An 18,751-nucleotide genomic window follows, 5' to 3' on the forward strand; every position below is an offset into this window, starting at 1 on the left:
TGGTCTTCCTCCCCTTGTAACCCAGGAGCGCTGGCTCTTGGGGCGGTGCTCGCGGCCAGCATGAACGTGCTAAGTCTGTCGAACCGTCACCTGCACGTTCTGGCGTCCGCCGATGACGATCCGAATCCATCGTTACTCTGATCGTTGCCGGAAGTCGACGTTCTGGTAATTCATTCCTTCGGTCCAAAGGGAGAGACATTTTCCAAAGTAACCGGCTTGTATTCCTTAAACATATTGATCTCGTGACAACCTGCGGGGCTGTTCCGGATTAAAGGGGCCCGAAGAGAACCAGCAACTGGATGCAGTGTGTGATCCTGGACCAGGATTCCTTTGTCCTTTCTTCTAAAGGACATTGCTGGGACAACTGGTGACATTTGAAGAAGGCCTGGATATTCTGTGAAATTAGTACGTCCGTGTCAAGTTTCTGGTTTTGTCATTGCGTGTGTGTGTACTTGTGTAAAAGAATGCCTCCAGGCAGGACACACGGGAACATTTCAGAATAGAGGGGACGGTAGCTACACCTCTGTCTCAAATGGCCCAGGAGAAATGCTCTGCGTCTACAGCACATAGTAAGGCAGGTGTGGTGAAATGCTAACATCCAGGGAATCTGGGTGGAGGGCATTTGGGGGGGGGGCATTTGTACTTCTCTTACAAATTTCTGCACATGTGAAATGACGTCAAGATGAAAAAGTTTTAAAAATGTGCTGGGAACACGAAATGGCCTGATTATGTGGGCATGGCTGTATTAAAAAAAAAAATTTAATGTTTATTTTATTATTGAGCCAGAGAGACAGAGCGAGAGCAGGGGAGGAGCAGAGAGAGACAGGGAGACACAGAAACCCAAGCAGGTTCCAGGCTCTGCGCTGTCAGCCCAGAGCCCGACGAGGGGCTCGAACTCGTGAACCTTGAGATCATGGCCTGAGCCGAAGTCAGATGCTTAACTGACCGAGCCACCCGGGCGCCACGTCGGCATGGCTGTATTTGACAAGCACCCCATGGGGAAGGTGGCCTGGGGATCTTGTCTCTGGGGACATTCTAAGGCTGCAGGACAGTCAGCTCCATCCCACTGTGACAGAAACAGACCCGCAGGGATATGTGGCAAGAGGCAGACTTCTCTACTGTGCTGTTCGCAAAGGCGAAGCCTTTGTGCCATATCAACAAAGGCTAGTTTTCAAGGAAACTTACTACCGGCTCATTGCTTTTGCCTCCAAATTCCAATTTCTGGGCATGACAGTGGGGCTGTCACATAACTCCATTCTGTATCAAGTGTCCCGAAATAGATTATTCCAGAGCCTGCAGCTTGCCTAATGACTGAAGGTCTTACATGGCAACAACAATAAAGGTCTTCAGCCACTGAGCCCTCATGAGCAACAAGCACACCAAGCAATCAGTCTTTCCCACCACGTGAGTAAGCTCCTGTCCCCCCTAGAACCGCCGGAACGTGGGCTGGGAGCCCACAGGCCCACACTGCAGATAATGACTTCAGCCTGCAGAGGGAAGAGAGAAGGGGCCCCCAAAATAGAGCTTTAAAACCCTCCCTTGTCTTTTGTGACAGTACAATTTACTGTTTCGTTTTGGTCTCTTATCAGGAAGCCTTCTGAATCAGTGCTCTATTTTGAGCACAAAGTCAAGATTTTTGTGGCCGCAGCCAAAGATGTTCACGTGGAGAGCTGCTGAGCTGGCTTGTTGATTCAGGCCCCGACGATTCCTCAGGTCTTTCTGGGTAAGTGGGAAGGGGTTCATCCATAAAAGCTTTTTCTTGGCCTTTCTATGCCTCTCCCACCCCGTCCACTTAGCATTCCACTAGAGAGGACACCAAATTGAATTCACGCCAAGGAAATGGACACGCTCCACATACGTTGAGAGCTTTCCTGTATTAATAGCTTGCCCAGAGTCGACTGTCTCCCTGGGGGATTTAAGTTTCTTCCCTTGTGAGTGTCTATTTTTTCCTCTTTGTTCTTCCTCTCCCCTGGCCTTCTTACAGAAATAACAGGGTCATTGACATGTAACGCGGTTATAAAACCTGTGACGAGGCGCCCGTCTAGTGACAGCAGGGCCGAGCCAGCCGATACCTCCGCGACCGAGTCCCCGTAACGTGAGTGCCTCGCGCCATCCCGTGTAACCCCCAGGACAAATCTGCAAGATAAGCTGTGCCATCCTGAGTTTTCACATGAGAAAATAGAAGCTCAGAGAAGATGAATATCCTTTGCCCAAAGATCCATGGTGAGTACAAGAGGTGAGCTTTAAACTCAGTCGTCTGTCTAGAGGGCTCTAGTATTCCGCTCTGTGTACTTTGACGGTAAGTAGAGAGACACCCAGACCTCCTTCTTCTTGGCCCCAAGTTCTTTTACCAGACTGGGTTTGGTGCCCGATTGTATAAGAACGTATTGCCGTTAGCACCTCTTTCCCCTTGTGGCTGCTACCTCAGCAACCCCGTCGAGCAGGAAAGCGAACATGTTCAAGATTTCACTCAGCTTGGCCGTTCGATCTCTCCTCCATGTGTGGGCTGAACCTCTTCGGGACCAACGCTGGGCAGGGTCGCCATGTCCCCGCTGAGACGGCCAGGTGGCTACAGTACTCGGTAGCCCTGCGTCCTGCCCTCTCCTACAGTTTCTAATCTCATTTGGCTCCTTGTGAATTACGTGACATCTGAGCCTGTGGGAGCAGGTGTCCCCGCCCCCTCAGGGGACCTGAAAGGCAGCCCTGGGGCATGAGCCCTTCGTGGGGGGACTGTTAGACTATTTCCGACAAGCACCTAACAAGACATCTCCTGCAGCCGAGTCAGCCCTCCCTACTCCTGGGCAGTCACCGAAGCCATGTGCCCTGGTGGGTTCTTACAGAAGCATCCACACCAGTCCATCTGAGGACCCTATGCGCCTGACCCCCACATAGGATTGATGCAAAGTGGCAGGGAGTTGAAGACCCCAGGCATAACCTTGAACTCATGAACCCACAGAAGTTGGTAAATTAAGGTCCTGGACCCTTTTACCCTCTGGTGGGACAAGGCTAAGGTGTGTTGTCCACTTTCCACCCATCTCAAGACCAACGGGGTTGATCCAGCACTGTCCATGGCAATGACTTCAGTAAAACACCCCACGTTGGCTTGCTTCTCTTCTGTCTTACTTGCGCTCCTTATCAGGGCTTGCTGGGAACAGCGCCTAGTACATTCCTTGGACTCAGACCCTAGTCTCAGGGTGGACTTGGGAGGAACTGACCTTGGACACCCCCCAAGCCCCCTTCCCTGCATCCCAAGTGCAGCCAGCATACTGCTGGGCTCTCTCAGGGAATGCAGTTGACAGAGTTGAGGGCAGTCGTCCCTGGGCCCCTGCTTAGACTTTTCCATGCCAGAAACCTATTGTTCCAGCCAGACAGCATCCATCAGGAGCTCCTGGAGGACACAGGAGGTAGGGATCAGGGTGGGACACCAGAAATGTTAGTGAATTTCTATTGCAATGTGTCCACACTGAAAGAGGTTCCAACAGAAGATCTCCTGTTCCAACTCTAAGCCAGATGAGGCTCTTCAACAAAGAGCGTCCTCTATCCACCCAGAGGGCATCTGGATTATTGCAGATTGACAATGTTTCAGATGAGAAAGAACAGTAAGATGTTTCTTTTTCCTCCTTGAACTCCCTTCCTTCTCTATCCCAGGTCGTATGTTCCATTAAGTCATCTGGATGATTTCTGGGGAGGCATGGGACTCCAACGTCATGCACCCCACTACTGCTGGCCGACACTTGGGGACCGCCGGGTCCTGACCTCAGCACACTGGATGGTGGAGTGGGTGACTGTGTGCGTCCGTTTCCTCCAGTGAACACGGCATCCGGGAGCGAGAGCGTTCACTTTGTCAAAGGTTCAGAAATAACAGAAGTAAAACCAGTGAATCACCGTGGTAGCAATCAGTAAAAGTTTATCATGCACACACCAAAAAGGAAGTTTGCAAACCGGGAGCACTCAAACCGGAAGGTAGCGTGAGGCTCGGGGGTGGATTCTTATAAAGCAGCTCATATGGTGAGAAGGCAGTGGCTGTGTGTTCTTCCAGGGTTTGGTCCTAACGCTAGAATTTTCTTAAGTCATAGGGAATTGGTGAGTGGTTACCTCATACCAACCTTGGGAAACAGTTCAAGTTTTGCTTGTGACTTCCAGAGGCACAAGCAAAGGACTGACCCAGGTCCAGTCAGTCTTGCAAAATAATCTAAATTAAGCTTTGTTTGTATGACCAAAGTGGTTTCATCTGCTCAGGGCATTTTCACGGCTGTGTTTTTTATTCAACGGCCTCCTCCCTCATGGATCAGAGGTGGGCACGTGACGCCCTGAGACCCAGGGCGGCCTCTCCCAGAACCCCTGGGAAACAGCTCTTCAGGCTCCTCCATGGATCCCCAGGGCCTGGGCCGCCATATTGGTATGCTTGGCCAAGGACCTGGGAATGGATCTCCAGGGGAGGCAGATCCACAGGGAGTCCTTGTGCTGTGAGCAATGGAACCTGCCTGTCCTCCTCCTCCTTTGCGGCAATGGAGCCATTCCTTTCCTGTCCTTGCTTACTCCAGTTTTGACCAAGGTTTCCGTCACATGCGGCAAAGAATCCTAAGCGATGCACGTGGAAGGGAGAAGTCTTCTTAACCTGTGTTTGTACCAGGACCAGAGATCCTTCTCCACAGTCCCCGTGGCCCAGTGTTGTCTATGAGGCCAAAGCGTGTCGCCGCTGGGTGCCCCTCAGCATGTGTGTAGAATATTGGAAGTCCTCCTGGGCTGTGGGAGCGCATTGGCTCCTCAGAAGGGGATGACAGAACGTACCGGAATTTGTCCTTGAGATGCCCAAGGGTCTGAGTCGGACATGCTGAGGTTTTATCCCCAAAGTTAAGATTTCATTCGCAAATAAGTTTATACAAAAGCACTAGGGGACGGTACACTTTAAATCCAAGCACAAAATATATCCAGTTTAGTAAACTGGGACCCATATTTTTTTTTTTTAATTTTTTTTTCACCGTTTATTTATTTTTGGGACAGAGAGAGACAGAGCATGAACGGGGGAGGAGCAGAGAGAGAGGGAGACACAGAATCGGAAACAGGCTCCAGGCTCCGAGCCATCAGCCCAGAGCCCGACGCGGGGCTCGAACTCACGGACCGCGAGATCGTGACCTGGCTGAAGTCGGACGCTCAACCGACTGCGCCACCCAGGCGCCCCGGGACCCATATTTTGAAAAGAAGGAGAAAATATTCCACTGGAAACAAAGGAATTCAAATGTACAAAGTGATGTTTACCCACCAGTTGATTTTGAAAGGTTAGAGACGTGGCCTTTTTTACGTGGAAATATACTCTTACCACGTCATTTAAAAAATTCCTTAGCCTCTCTTCAGCCTTTTATTATGAAATATTCAACCTACAGAAAAGTTGCAAAAATAATCGGATGAATGTCTACGTATCCTTCACCTAGATTAACCAATTGCTAATGTTTTTCCGTGCTTGTTCCAGATCCATCGGTATGTGACACACACATGCCTATGTCCACAGGCAAAAATTACACGCACACGCACGCACATTCACACACACGCTCTCACACATACGCTCACATAAGTACTTTTTCTGATGGACAATCTGAGAGTTAATTGCAGACATCATGACACCTCACCACCGAATACTTTAGCATCTGTCTCCTAAATAAAAAAATCAATTAATTGCCACACTCAGGAAAGTTAACCCTGAAATAATGCCATTACCTAAAAAGATGGTCCGTAGTCACATTTTTCTATTTGTGCTGATAATGTCCTTCGGGGCTGGGGTTTGCTGCTGTTGCTTTTTGTTCTTGTATTTTTCTAAATCTGGGATCCAACCAAATATCATGCATTCCTTTACTAATATTTTACTTTTGAACGTTATTCTACCGCTTTTTTTCTTGTTCTTAATAAAGGAACTTGGGTTATAGTAAAACCAGTATTTATTCCATCGATTACTTACTTTCTATCAATTTCCATTCATCTCATTAGTTCTTTATCGAGAAAAGTGCCTGGAAACAACACCCACACAGGTTCAAGAATTTGTATAATTTTTTTAACGTAAAAGAACCTGTTGGTTTTACACTTAGGAACACCATTCATCCGATTGTGTTACGCATTATTGCAGGCAGATCATCAGAGCCACAGAAAGAGGTTCGGTGGCAGAGGGCATAAGGCTACTGATGACCTAAGACAGAGGCAACACCGAAGAGGAAGAGGAGGAGGAGGAAGAAGATTGTAGGGCTTGTGAGTCATGCCAACTGAACACAAGTTGTATCCAAAGGTGGACACGTTTGTGGTATTACGCGTTTGCAGAAGGACAAAAGCATATCCATATAATATCTCGGTGTGAGCCACCTCCTCCACGGTCATCACTTTGACCGCATTCCCCCCAGACCGCCATATCCTGAAACCACGATGCGGGGGGTCACCTCCCTGCCTGCCCTGTCAGGCTGCCTAGCTTGAGCACGATGCTGTCCATGGAACATCCTGCAATGACAAGGGCGTCCTAGCCACACACATCCGGTACCTGTGGGCGCGAATGAGTGGGCAAAGTATGCTCCTGGTGAAGAAACAAGAATGGCTCCTGGAACGCTTTGGGGCTGAGTGCTTCGTAGGAGGTGACTCATGAAAGCGTGCTTACTGGGCCCATTTTCAGTCGACAAAACCGAGGCCCAGAGCATCACGGTTGTGGCTGAACTCGAACTCAGTGGTGCGGTCTCGTTCCAGAGGGTGTGACCTGCCTTTAGAAGGAGAGTCCCGCTTGTCACTCATTCAGGCTGGGGTCCGTCCTTGCGAGCCCTTCATGGAGCGTGATGGAGGTGGCTGGTCAGGGGGACCGCTGTCCGCAGCCCCACAGCTCCAGGAAAAGTGGCTGATGAGCCACACGGCTGACACACAGAGAAGGAGACATTTTTATTTAAAGATACTTTCAGGGTCTTTCAAAGGCCCCTCACTGTTTGCTTCCAGGCTGGAGACTGAAGAGTGAGTCATTCTAGCTGTTCTGGGGTTTTCACTTCAAGGTCAGAGGCTGCAGGAGTCTCTCGTTTAGATATGCGTCATGAGTTTTAAGTGCCCAGGCTGGGGAATTCATTTCGGTCGCCAATGTCACCCCAGAATATTGTGCTTCCAATGACTGCCACCCAGGCGTCCCTCCTGCGCTCAGCGGAGCCATGTGGGCGGCCGGGGCTCCACCTGCCAAGGGGGAATGAGAAAGAGAGCAAGAAGCTGACTCCTTACAAATGAGCGAAGCAGGTGGGGGGCAGGGGGCAGAAAGAAGAGAGGAACGGACCAAGAAACAGACTCTTCACTGCAGAGAACAAACTGAGGTGGGGGGGGAGGGGAAATGCATGATGGGGATTAAGGAGAGCGTGTGAGATGAACACGGGGCCACATGGGAAAGTGTTCCATCAGGGGCGCCTGGGTGGCTCAGTCCGTTGAGTGTCTGACCTCGGCTCAGCTCATGATCTCGCGGTCCGTGAGTTCGAGCCCCGCATGGACCTCTGTGCTGACAGCTCAGAGCCTGGAGCCCGCTTCCGATTCTGTGTCTCTCTCTCTCTCTGCCCCTCCCCTGTTGACGCTCTGTCTCTTAATAACAAATAAGTGTTAAAAAAATAAAAGAAGGGGCGCCTGGGTGGCGCAGTCGGTTAAGCGTCCGACTTCAGCCAGGTCACGATCTCGCGGTCCTTGAGTTCGAGCCCCGAGTCAGGCTCTGGGCTGATGGCTCGGAGCCTGGAGCCTGTTTCCGATTCTGTGTCTCCCTTTCTCTCTGCCCCTCCACCGTTCATGCTCTGTCTCTCTCTGTCCCAAAAATAAATAAAAACGTTGAAAAAATTTAAAAAAAAAAAAAAAAAAAAAAGAAAAGAAAAGAAAGTGTTCCATCACTGTCAGTACACCGGAAACTAATATCACAATGTAGGTTACCTGTACTGGCGTTGCAATGAGATAAAAATAAAGAAAACGTAAATAAAAATGCAAAAATAATAAACAGACAAAAAAGAAGCAAACTCCTGTCTTCACTGCAACGACTGTGTTCTGTGTTCACCGTGCCCTGTCCCTGCTGCTTCCTGCACCTGCCGTGTCCGCCCGTGATGGAGGAACGTGGGCCCTCCCCCCCAGCTTCCAGGCTTTCGGATTTTGAGTAGGGTGAGGACTTTGGTGCCCAGACTCCGTCTTCATCCTGTCGGGGCTGGGCCCAGCCCTGGATACGACAGCAGATCCCGGTAGAGCGGTCATGAGCGGGTCGGGGAAACAGGACAGGAGGTGATGAGGAGAGACGCGGAGGCATCAGCTCCCTACCTGGTGTGCCCGCAGCCCCTGGAGGGAGGGTCCCCTGGAGCCTCTCGTGGCCTTTGCAGAGCCTTAAACCCTGGAAAGGACACAGCAGGGACGACTCCCAGGGGACTCTGGGAGAAGAGGGACAGGAACAGGGCCCTGGATGTAGGACAACAGGTCTCCTAGCCAGGGAGGCGGTGCCAGCCCACACCCCACGGCCCTTCTGCAAACAGGCAGTCAGTGGTCTCCCTGCACATCTGTCCACATGTGCCCCTTTGGGGGTGACCGTGAAGCCTCCGGGCCCTATAACCTGCACACCGTGCACATCCACACTAATCAGCTCCTTAGAAGAATTCAATCACAAAGTGATCTTTGTGCACAATAAAATCGTCATAATCAGCGTCATCGAGGCTTGGGTTCTTCCAGTTAAGCTCCCACCCCCCTCCAAGGCCAACGGCCACACTTTTCACCAAGTTCTTATATATTCGAGGTGATGTTTTACAAAAACCATTGTATGCTTTACAAAACTGGACTCGTACTGAATACATTTGTCTGCAAACTGCCTTTTATCCTACTTCTTTGTTGGCAAAAAGTGTGGCCAGAGACATCCTCCTTTTATAGTATGGTTTCCGGGAAGGGAGACTGCTCAGCCAAAGGGTAGGTGTATTTTAATACTTTCATGGATACTGATATTAAAATGGGTATCGATACCATAGAGTTTCAGTAGGTCCTGCCAGATGGCCTCCCGAAATGGTTGTAGTCATTCCTGTTCCTATGAACAAAGTGGGGAAGCTCTCTCCCCTAATCCTTGCCAGCACTTCGGGGGGGGGGGGGAGGGGACATTGCTTTCTCTTCTTCTTCTTCTTTTTTTTTTTTTAGTTTATTTATTTATCTTGAGAGAGACAGAGACAGCATGAGTGGGGGAGAGATAGAAAGATCTCTGTTCGGAGATCATGACCTGAGCTGAAATCAAGAGTCGGACACTTAACTGACTGAGCCACCCAGGCGTCCCTCTCTTATTTTTGAACACAGGTATCAGATGAAATTAGTATCTGACTATTATTTGAGTTTTCCTTTCTCTGGGTATTACCTATGTTTATGGATCACTAATATTTCCTCTTCTCAAGATGGTCTACTCATATCCTTTGACTATTTCGCATTGAGATTGAAAGATGTTTTTCTTATTAATTTTTAGGGGTTTTTGGATGCTGTGGATATTACTTCTTATTTGTCAAATGTATTTCCTTGTTGGTCATTTGTCTTTTGACTTTGCGATTTTTTTTTTTTTTTTTTTTTTTGCCATGCAATTGCTTTGAGAAGAATGTGTCATCAGGATTTCCTGTGTTGTCTGCATACATGTTTAATTACAAAATCAAAAGGAAAATAATTTGAAAAAAGTACAAAAGTTGGGATGCCTGGGTGGCTCAGTTGGTTAAGTGTCCGACTTCGGCTCAGGTCATGGTCTCGCGGTTTGTGAGTTCGAGCCCCGTGTCGGGCTCTGTGCTGGCAGCTCGGACCCTGGGAACCTGCTTCTGATGCTGTGTCTCCCTCTCTCTCTGCCCCTCCCCTGCTCACGCTCTTTCAATAACAAATAAACGTTTAAAAACAATTGAAAAGAGTACAAAAGTAGATACAGGGCTGTATCAATTGTTAGCACTGTTTACCATTAAAAATGGAAATAACTTCCATGTTCAAATATTCGAGGTATAATTTACTTACGGCATGGTGGATGTTTTACATTTTTCATTATTTTCCTCGTTTCTATCGTTTTCCTGTCTGAACTGCCAATGTTGCTGCATTTTTGTTTTCTATACGTTTCATTGCAAACGCGAAGTGTTTTAACTACATATGGGTTGCAAAATTTCTTCCTTTTTTTTTTTTTTTTAATTTTTTTTTTTCAACGTTTATTTATTTTTGGGACAGAGAGAGACAGAGCATGAACGGGGGAGGGGCAGAGAGAGAGGGAGACACAGAATCGGAAACAGGCTCCAGGCTCTGAGCCATCAGCCCAGAGCCTGACGCGGGGCTCGAACTCACGGACCACGAGATCGTGACCTGGCTGAAGTCGGACGCTTAACCGACTGCGCCACCCAGGCACCCCAAATTTCTTCCTTTTTAAAAAACTTGTTTTAGTGTTTATTTTTTGAGAGAGACCGAGAAAGAGAGGACGTGAGTAGGGGAGGGGCAGGGAAAGAGAGAGAGAGAGAGAGAGAGAGAGAGAATCCTAAGCAGGCTCCACGCTGTCAGCACAGAGCCCCACACGGGCCTCAAACCCATGAACCACGAGATCATGACCTGAGCCAAAATCGAGAGGCAGACACTCAACTGACTGAGCCACCCAGGTGCCCCTGGATGCCAAAATGTCTTACCGGCTGGCCTGAGATACCAACCGCCAAATTTAACACTGTTTCTATAGGAAAATAAATTCCACTGGGAAAAACAAATCTGGAAGCCCAGTTTGGGGATGTGCAAACTGAGGCTGCCTCTGTGCCAGACCATTTAGGTGGAAATGAGCGAAATAAAACAAATAGGCCAGGACTTCCTGTGACGATGTCTACCAACTTTTTCTTAGTTCTTGGGATTTTTTTTTTTGGGGGGGGGGGCGGGTGTTCTTTTTCTCCTTCTTTTTGGATTGCTGGATAATAGTCACATTTGGACGCTTCCGTTAGATTCCCTACATCTGCCGGAAATTGGCATCATTCCATTGTGCTTGGCTAATTCAGTGGCGTCGCCTCCTGTGGAAATAGCTGCTCCTGGCTAAAATGTTTCGTTTATCATTTAATCAAAACATTTGCATAGTTGTAACTGAGTTAGAAAGCAAAAGTGGGGTTGATCATTTCTGCAAAAAGACGAGTCAAATCAAGGAATGCTTTGAACCGTGAACTGAAATTTAATTAAATATTGGAATGACAAACATTTCGCAGGGCACAGACGTCTTCAAACAATGGTTAAATAATGCACAAAAGAAATTACAGTTTTACATGTAGACAACATTTAATGGTGACACAACGAATGTGTCCCCAGATCTTCAGAATGTGTTAGCAATGCGTAGTTTCCTCATCTGGGGGGTGAGTTGCTCTGTGAAGATGCCTTAGGTGATGCTTCTGCTTCTCAGACTTTGCGGCCGAATGGCCTTGGAGGAGATTGGAGAATCGTAAACCCCGCCCAACACAGAGGTCGCTCTCCCTTCGTGCAGAGGGACAACACCGATTTTAGGTTCTGCCCCCCAGGTACTGATTATGCTGCCTACTCCCTGCCTACTTTTTTTGTAATGTTTTATTTATTTTTGAGAGAGCACAAGTTGGAGAGAGAGGGACAGAGGATCTGAAGTAGGCTCTGCACTGTCAGCACAGAGCCTGACACGGGGCTCAAACTCATGAACCATGAGATCGTGACCTGAGCCCGAAGTTGGAGGCTCAACCGACCGAGCCACCCAGGTGCCCCACCCTGCCCACTTTTTAAAGGCGCCCTTTAGAAAAGCCACTGCATGTACCCAGTTGGATGGTCCTCTGGTTCTTATCCAATGGATTCTAACTGCTTTCCCCTCCTCATCAGAGAAGTCACCATTAGTTTTCTGTATTTCTGCTTCCTTCTCCCTGCCAAAAGGGCTTTTAAACTAAAGTTCAGCCTCTTAAGCCTCCTGTGATTCTTCACGAAAATACACCGTTATGAAGGGTTTGCTGCAAATCACCACATGGGATCTGCAAACATAGGAACATAAAATCATTATGAAGTCTCCTTGTGGCGCTGGGGGTCCTGGGGAGCCGGGGGATGCGCGGGGGGGGGGCATCCATGTCCCCCCCCCTCCTGCTTGCCCCTGCAGACGAGGCAGAGCCCACCAGAAAGCCATTCGACGTGGTACGTGCCTGTCAGTCTTGGCGCAGAGAGAGACGGCAGAGGGTGATGATGGAGGGGTCTCCGGGGGCAAAGGGAGAGTTCCCATCTGTGAAAAGGAATCAAAAAGCAAATGGGAGTTTGGCCAAGTCACAAAAGTGATCCCTGGGGCTTAAAGAGCACGTGCCCCAGGAGATTTTGCAAACTGCACAAAAGCCCTTCTCATCCTGGTCTCACTACGTCTTGTCACCGAAACGCCTCTGGATCAAGGTCCTTTCCAAATTATACTTAACGGAAATGCACAGTTACTTTCCTAGTGGTCTCATTAAATCACCGTTAGGCAGGTAAGCTTCCCCAAACAGGTGTGCAGAAATATATACATGTTAAAATGCAGAGGGCAAGACAGGGTTGCTGTGATCATCGGGGTGGTGGGGGAGGGGGGGAGAAAAAGTAGATGGAAAGGAATCCATTTTTTTTTCACGTTTATTTGTTTATTTCTGAGAGGGAGAGAGAGCATGCAATCAGGGGAGGTACAGAGAGAGAGGGAGAGAGAGAATCCCAAGCAAGCTCCACACTGTCAGTGCAGAGCCCGACACGGGGCTCAACCTCACGAACCGTGAGATCATGACCTAGGCAAAAATCAAAAGTCAGTCGCTCAACCCATCCCGGAGCCATCCAGGAGCCCCTCGTGGTGTACTACTCCATATGGCTCTCTGCGTCCATACTCCGTGAAATCAGGGTTGCAGCTCTCGTAATCCACAGGGTGGGTATTTACACCACGGAAATCAGTAGACAACGACACAAATTGTTTTCGATGCACTTGGTTGTTAAGCATTTACTAGCATAGCGCGACCAGCACATTCAGAGGGATGCGGGTTAGCACAGGGGGAAGTTCAGGTGATTTCCTAGCTAGCAATGCTAAAGAAAAGTATGTAACTCTTCCTTATTGGTTTCTCCTCCCCCGGAAGAATGAAAAGCAGGACCAATTCAATTCAGGAAGGGTTCAAATCAATTCAATTTTTGAAGGTGACAGCCTGTGTGTTCAGTGCCGGAGTAGACACTTAGCATGAATGCTTAAAGTTGTTCATGCAAACAATGCCTTTTTCTAGAATCAGGATTAAGTGATTCACAGAAGATTCTTCTATTTCAATGAATCTATTCATCTATAAAGAAATACTTCATGCAAGGCCCAGGAGCCAAGATGATTGTTTTTCTCCAGATTGTGGAATTGCAACATCCTTTCTCCTATTTACCATTCAACGCACTCAGGCCATTCAATGCGCCTGTGTGAGCTCTTCCCAAGATGTAAACAGATTTTTGAAATGTAGATAATTGATGTTTGATGGAGTTCTTCCTTGTCACCAGTTAGAGAACTCAAATATGTTAATCTTGACTCTTCTCAGGGATCTAAAGCCATTGTCTTTCATTAAGCCCTATGCTTATAAGAGCTGCTTGAATCAGTCCCCAAGTCGGTGGCCCTGCTTCCTTCCACCCTCGTGTGAGTGGCCGTTGTGCATAGCAGGACACGGGAGGAAAGTCACAACCTCGAGGAAAATCCTTCCCTTTATTTTGACCCGTCATCTCTGCTGAACAGTGCCGTAATTTTGTTTTAATCTTGAAAATTATGGCCACTGTTAATTTTCAACTTATTAGAGAGATTCCGTCTGTTTGCACAACTGTGGAAGGGGTTTGGAGACCCCACATTAAAGCTGCTATTGATGTGAAATGGTCCAAATCTCTTGGTGGTGTTTACAAAGTGGGGGAGCTGTCATCAGTGAGCCATTAAAACAGAAACGCTAGGTGGATTTGACATTTGAAAATCATGTAATTCACCATATCAACAGATAAAAAAGAAAAATGATATGATCATGCCAATCAATGTAGAAAAAGCACTTGGCAATAGAAAACATGAACAAACTTCTAGCCAGACAGACCAAGAAAAAAAGATACTGAAGTCATAAATTACCAACATCAGGAACCAAAGAGAGGACATCGTTACAGATTCTACAGTCAGAAAATATACAATAAAGAAGTATTATGGAAAACTTCTACTAATAAATGTGACCATTTAAATTAAATGGAAAAAGTCCCCGAAAGACTACTGAAGCTCACTTTAGAAGAAACAGATAACTGGAATAGTGCTACATCTGGGAAAGAACCGAAAATTGAATTCGTAGTTAAAATTTCGGGCAAAGCAAGTGCCAGCCCCGGATGGCTTCATTAGTGAATTCCACCAAACATTTGAGAAAATAACAATGTCAATTCTCCATAAACGCTTCCAGAAAACGGAAGATTAGGGGAAATTTTCCAACGCATTTTAGGAGGTCAGCATTACCCTATAACAAAACCAGACAAAGACGTTATGAGGAAAGAAAACCAAAGACCAAATTCCCTCATGATCGCAGATGAAAAATGCTCTTAAGAAACCTAACAAAATTAATCTAGAAATCTAGAAATGCATCGTGACAAAGATAAGGACGTCTGTTGTCACCACTTAAAACCCTCACTGGCTCTTCTGGCCAGTGAACTATGGGAAGAAAAAGAAATTGAACACATACGATTGAGAAAAGAGCGGTATAGCTGTCTTTATTTAGAAAGAACATGACTGTGTTTGTAGAACGTCTTAAGAAATGTAGAAAAAAAGAGCCTCAGAATAAGTGAGTTTAGTAAGATTATAGGACGCGAGGACAATGTATACACAAATTAATTATCCAGCTTGGTCTCCAGTCCAGACCAGAAGGGATAAGCTCCTTTCTCTCTACTTCTGCCCACTGAGAACAATCAGGACCTTGTAAATAACAGAAAGGGAAACTGAGAGAACTTTGAAATATGGTAAAAAGAAGTCATGTTGGCTTGGAACCCTGGGACTGGAGGAACAATACAACAGCGGGCTGTTTCCTGACCCCCTGCTTCACCCAGCAAAACCAAGTGCCCCGGGCCTGGTGTTCCCCAACCCTCAAGCCATAACACGAGGCAGATCCATTCTTCTTCCGGATAGAGTGGGATTCCCAACTGTAATGCCAGGTGAGTCCAGAAGCACCAGCAAGGGGGATCAATCAGGAGCCCACCCTTAAAAATGGCTAAGGAGCATTCTTGAAACAGAAAGGAAAGGATAAAAGAAGGAATATTGGAAGATCAGGAAGGAAGAAAGAAAACAGAAATAGGAGAAAAAATGGCTACATAAAATAGGCTCTCCTCCTCATGAGTTTTAGAAATTACGTTCAATGATCAAAAGAAAAATCATCCGATATGCTAAACAATCAAACTTAAGTGCAGGGAAGTCAAAAAGGCTTAAATGAAGGTAAAATATCCATACTTCACCCAAAGTGGTAAAATGATGAAACCAGCAGATCGCAATGAGTCGCATATGCATATTTTAATGCCCGGAGGAAACTATACAAGGGAATAAGAAAACTATACCCCAAATACACTCAAATACACTATAGATAAATCAATGTGAAATCCTAAAAAATTTTAAGTAATCTAGAAGAAGGCATGAAAAGGAAAAAGAGAAGAAATAAACAGGAAACAAACTATACAATGGCAGAGCTAATCCCTAGTATATAACCATTTTCCTTTAAGGTAAATGGGCTAAACATACCTCAGAAAAGGGCAGGAACTAACTGAGTGAATAAAAAACCCCAAACCCTCTCTAAACCCGAGACACTCATCTCAAATTCAACACCGGTAAACTGAAATAAAAGGATGGAACATGATATACCGTGGAATCATTTTTTAAAAGCCGTGGTGATTATACAAATACCAAATTAAGTAGATTTCAGGGCACAGAAAATCACTAGAGATGAAGAGGGATATATAAAAGAGGAATATTGCATGATAATTAAAGGACCAATCCACTGGGAAGACATAGCGATCCTAAATGTACACTCGCCAAACAACATAGCCTCCAAATATATAGTGCAAAAACAACAGATTTGAAAATCCTAAGTTATGCTAGGAGACTTCAACGTCCCCTTCTCAGACACCAATAGAACCACCCAGGAAAAAATCAGCAAGGATATATGAAGAATAACACTACCAACACGATGTGCCGGAAGATTCAGCGTCAGAGCTGAATGCTTACTGTGTCCTCACGGGGCAGAAGGGGCAAGGTGGCCATCTGGGGTCTCTTTAAGGACACCACTCCCATTCATGAGGGCTCCACCCTCATGACATAAGCACCTCCCCAAAATCTCCCCTCCGTATGCCATCCCATGGTGAGCAAAGATTTCAACATATGAATTTTGGGCATTCATATGTTGGACACAGACATTTAGTCCATTAAAATCCTGCCGACTTCAGAAGGGCAAGGGAATGTTGTTAACAACTCATATGTTAAAACTGACAACTTACAGGGGTGCCTGGGTGGCTCAGTCGGTTGGGTATCTGACTTCAGCTCAGGTCATGATCTCGCGGTCCGTGAGTTTGAGCCCCGCGTCGGGCTCTGGGCTGACAGCTCAGAGCCTGCAGCCTGTTTCGGATTCTGTGTCTCCCTCTCTCTCTGACCCTCCCCCGTTCATGCTCTGTCTCTCTCTGCCTCAAAAATAAACGTTAACAAAAATTAAAAAAAAAATCGACAACTTACATGAAATGGACCAATTCCCTGAATAGTGCAAACTACCACAATTCATCCAATATGAAACAGGTAATTTGGTTTTGTAACTGTGAAGGGAATTGAGTTTATAATTTAAAATGTCTTGAAAGAAGGAACCTTCAGGCCCAGCTGGTTTAACTGGAGAATTCTAGTAAACATTGTATAAACCAATTCTACACGTTCATTTCCAGGAAACACAAGAGGAAACATTTTCCACCTCATTCTATGAGGCTGATACCAAGTGTAGACAAAGACAGTTCAGAAAAAGAAAAGTCGCAAACCAGTATTCCTCATGGACAGAGATGCAAAGATTCTTGACAAGTATTAGCAGACAGAATTGATCACCATTTAAGAATTACACACCATAACCAAGTGGGATTTATTCTAGATATGCAAGCCTGGTTCATATTTAAAAAGCAGTCACTGTAATCCACCATGGTGACCTGCTAGAGAAGAAAAATCATATGACCATATCAATTGACGTGGAAAAATCTTTTGACAAAATTTACCTCTGCCCCTCCTCTGCTCACGCTTACACTCTCTCTCTCAAAAAAAAAATAGATAAATAAAATTTTAAAAATAATGAAAAAGCCAACCCCCCCAAGTTATATACTAAATAACTTCATTTAAATAATATTCTTGAAATAAGATTATGGAGATGGAGAACTGATACTGGTTGTTGAGTGTGAGGGTTGGGGAGGGGAGGTATTTGTGGTTATAAAAGAGTAACACAAAAGGGGCGCCTGGTTGGCTCAGTGGGTGGAGCATGTAACTGATGGTCTCAGGATGGTGAGTTCAAGTCCCACATTGGGGGTAGAGATCGCTTAAAAATAAAACCTTTTTAAGAAAAGGGCAACACAAAGGAATCCTTGTGCTGATAAAATTGCTTTGTCCTTTGAGTGCGGTGAGGGTTACACGAACCTACACATGTGATAAAACGGCAAGGACATGCACGTGCACGCACATGTGCACACTCACGCATGCACACACATGCACGTGCACCCACACACAAACAAGCGAGTACAAGTAAAACTGAGGAGATCTCAGTCAAATTGGTGAGTTGTATCTCTGTCAATATCCTGGTTGTAGTATCGTAACTACAGTTTTGCAAGATGTCACCATTGAAGAAAACTGGGTGAAGGGTAGAAAGAATCCCTGTTTTATTTCTTACAGCTGCACACATATCTACAATGATCTCTAAACAAAGAACTTAATTTAAAAAACCAACTGTTTTTCATTTTATTACCAATGAATGATGGGAAATTGTGCTAGAATAATAATTATATTTACGGTGACATCAAGATATGAAATAAAAATGAATCTGACAAAAGTGTGCAAGATGTGTACCCTGAAAGCTACAAAACGTTGCTGAGAAAGATTTTTAAAACATCTAAATAGGGGCACCTGGGCGGCTCAGTTGGTTGAGCATTCAACTCTTGATTTTGGCTCAGGCCATGATCCCTGGGTCGTGGGATCAAGCCCCATGTCAGGCTCTGTGCTGAGCGTGTAGCCTGCTTAAGATTCTCTCTCTCTCTCTCTCTCTCTGTCTTCCCAAGTCCATCTCTCTCTAAAATAAAAAAAGAAATCTAAATAGAGCAGAGAGATATCATGTCAATTGGTTGGAAGATTCAACATTATTATGGTGTCACTTTTCCCAAATTGTACAGATTCAATGGAATCCTTACCAAAATCTCAGAAAACTCTTGTGGTAATGGTTATCCCAATCCTGAAGTTTGTGTGGAAATGGAAAGGTCTAGAATAGCCAAAACAATTTTGAAAAAGAAGAATTTGGATGACTTCCATTACCCGATTTCAAGACTTACCACAGTAATCAAGACAGTGGGGAACTGGCATAAAGGACAGACACAGAAATGTGTAGAATAGAAGAGAGAGTCCAGAAATAGACCCATGGGGTCTGCGTTTCTTCAACATTACAAAATGCAATTTAATCGGAAAATAATAACATTTTCAGAAAATGCCGTTATAACAAGTGGATACCCTCCCACACACAAATGAACCTGAGCACTTTCATCATATATAAAAATTAACTCAAAATGG

The 18,751-nt window shown here is 46.1% G+C and overlaps 1 long non-coding RNA gene across 2 annotated transcripts; it reads left to right on the forward strand.

Moving 5' to 3' along the window:
* Positions 1–1,512: 1,512 nt before the first annotated feature.
* On the forward strand, positions 1,513–7,272 carry LOC147574676 (uncharacterized). 2 transcript variants are annotated; one of them, XR_015243397.1, is made up of 4 exons: positions 1,513–1,723; positions 1,985–2,223; positions 3,649–4,008; positions 6,119–7,272. It is a non-coding gene; the product is annotated as an uncharacterized LOC147574676 (long non-coding RNA). The 2 variants fall into 2 exon arrangements; XR_015243398.1 differs by having other exon boundaries at positions 3,649–3,850.
* Positions 7,273–18,751: the final 11,479 nt, after the last annotated feature.

This window comes from Puma concolor, chromosome D4 (genome assembly GCF_028749965.1).
Source record: "Puma concolor isolate L17-30 chromosome D4, mPumCon1.1.hap2, whole genome shotgun sequence".
Taxonomy (NCBI): Eukaryota; Metazoa; Chordata; class Mammalia; order Carnivora; family Felidae; genus Puma; species Puma concolor.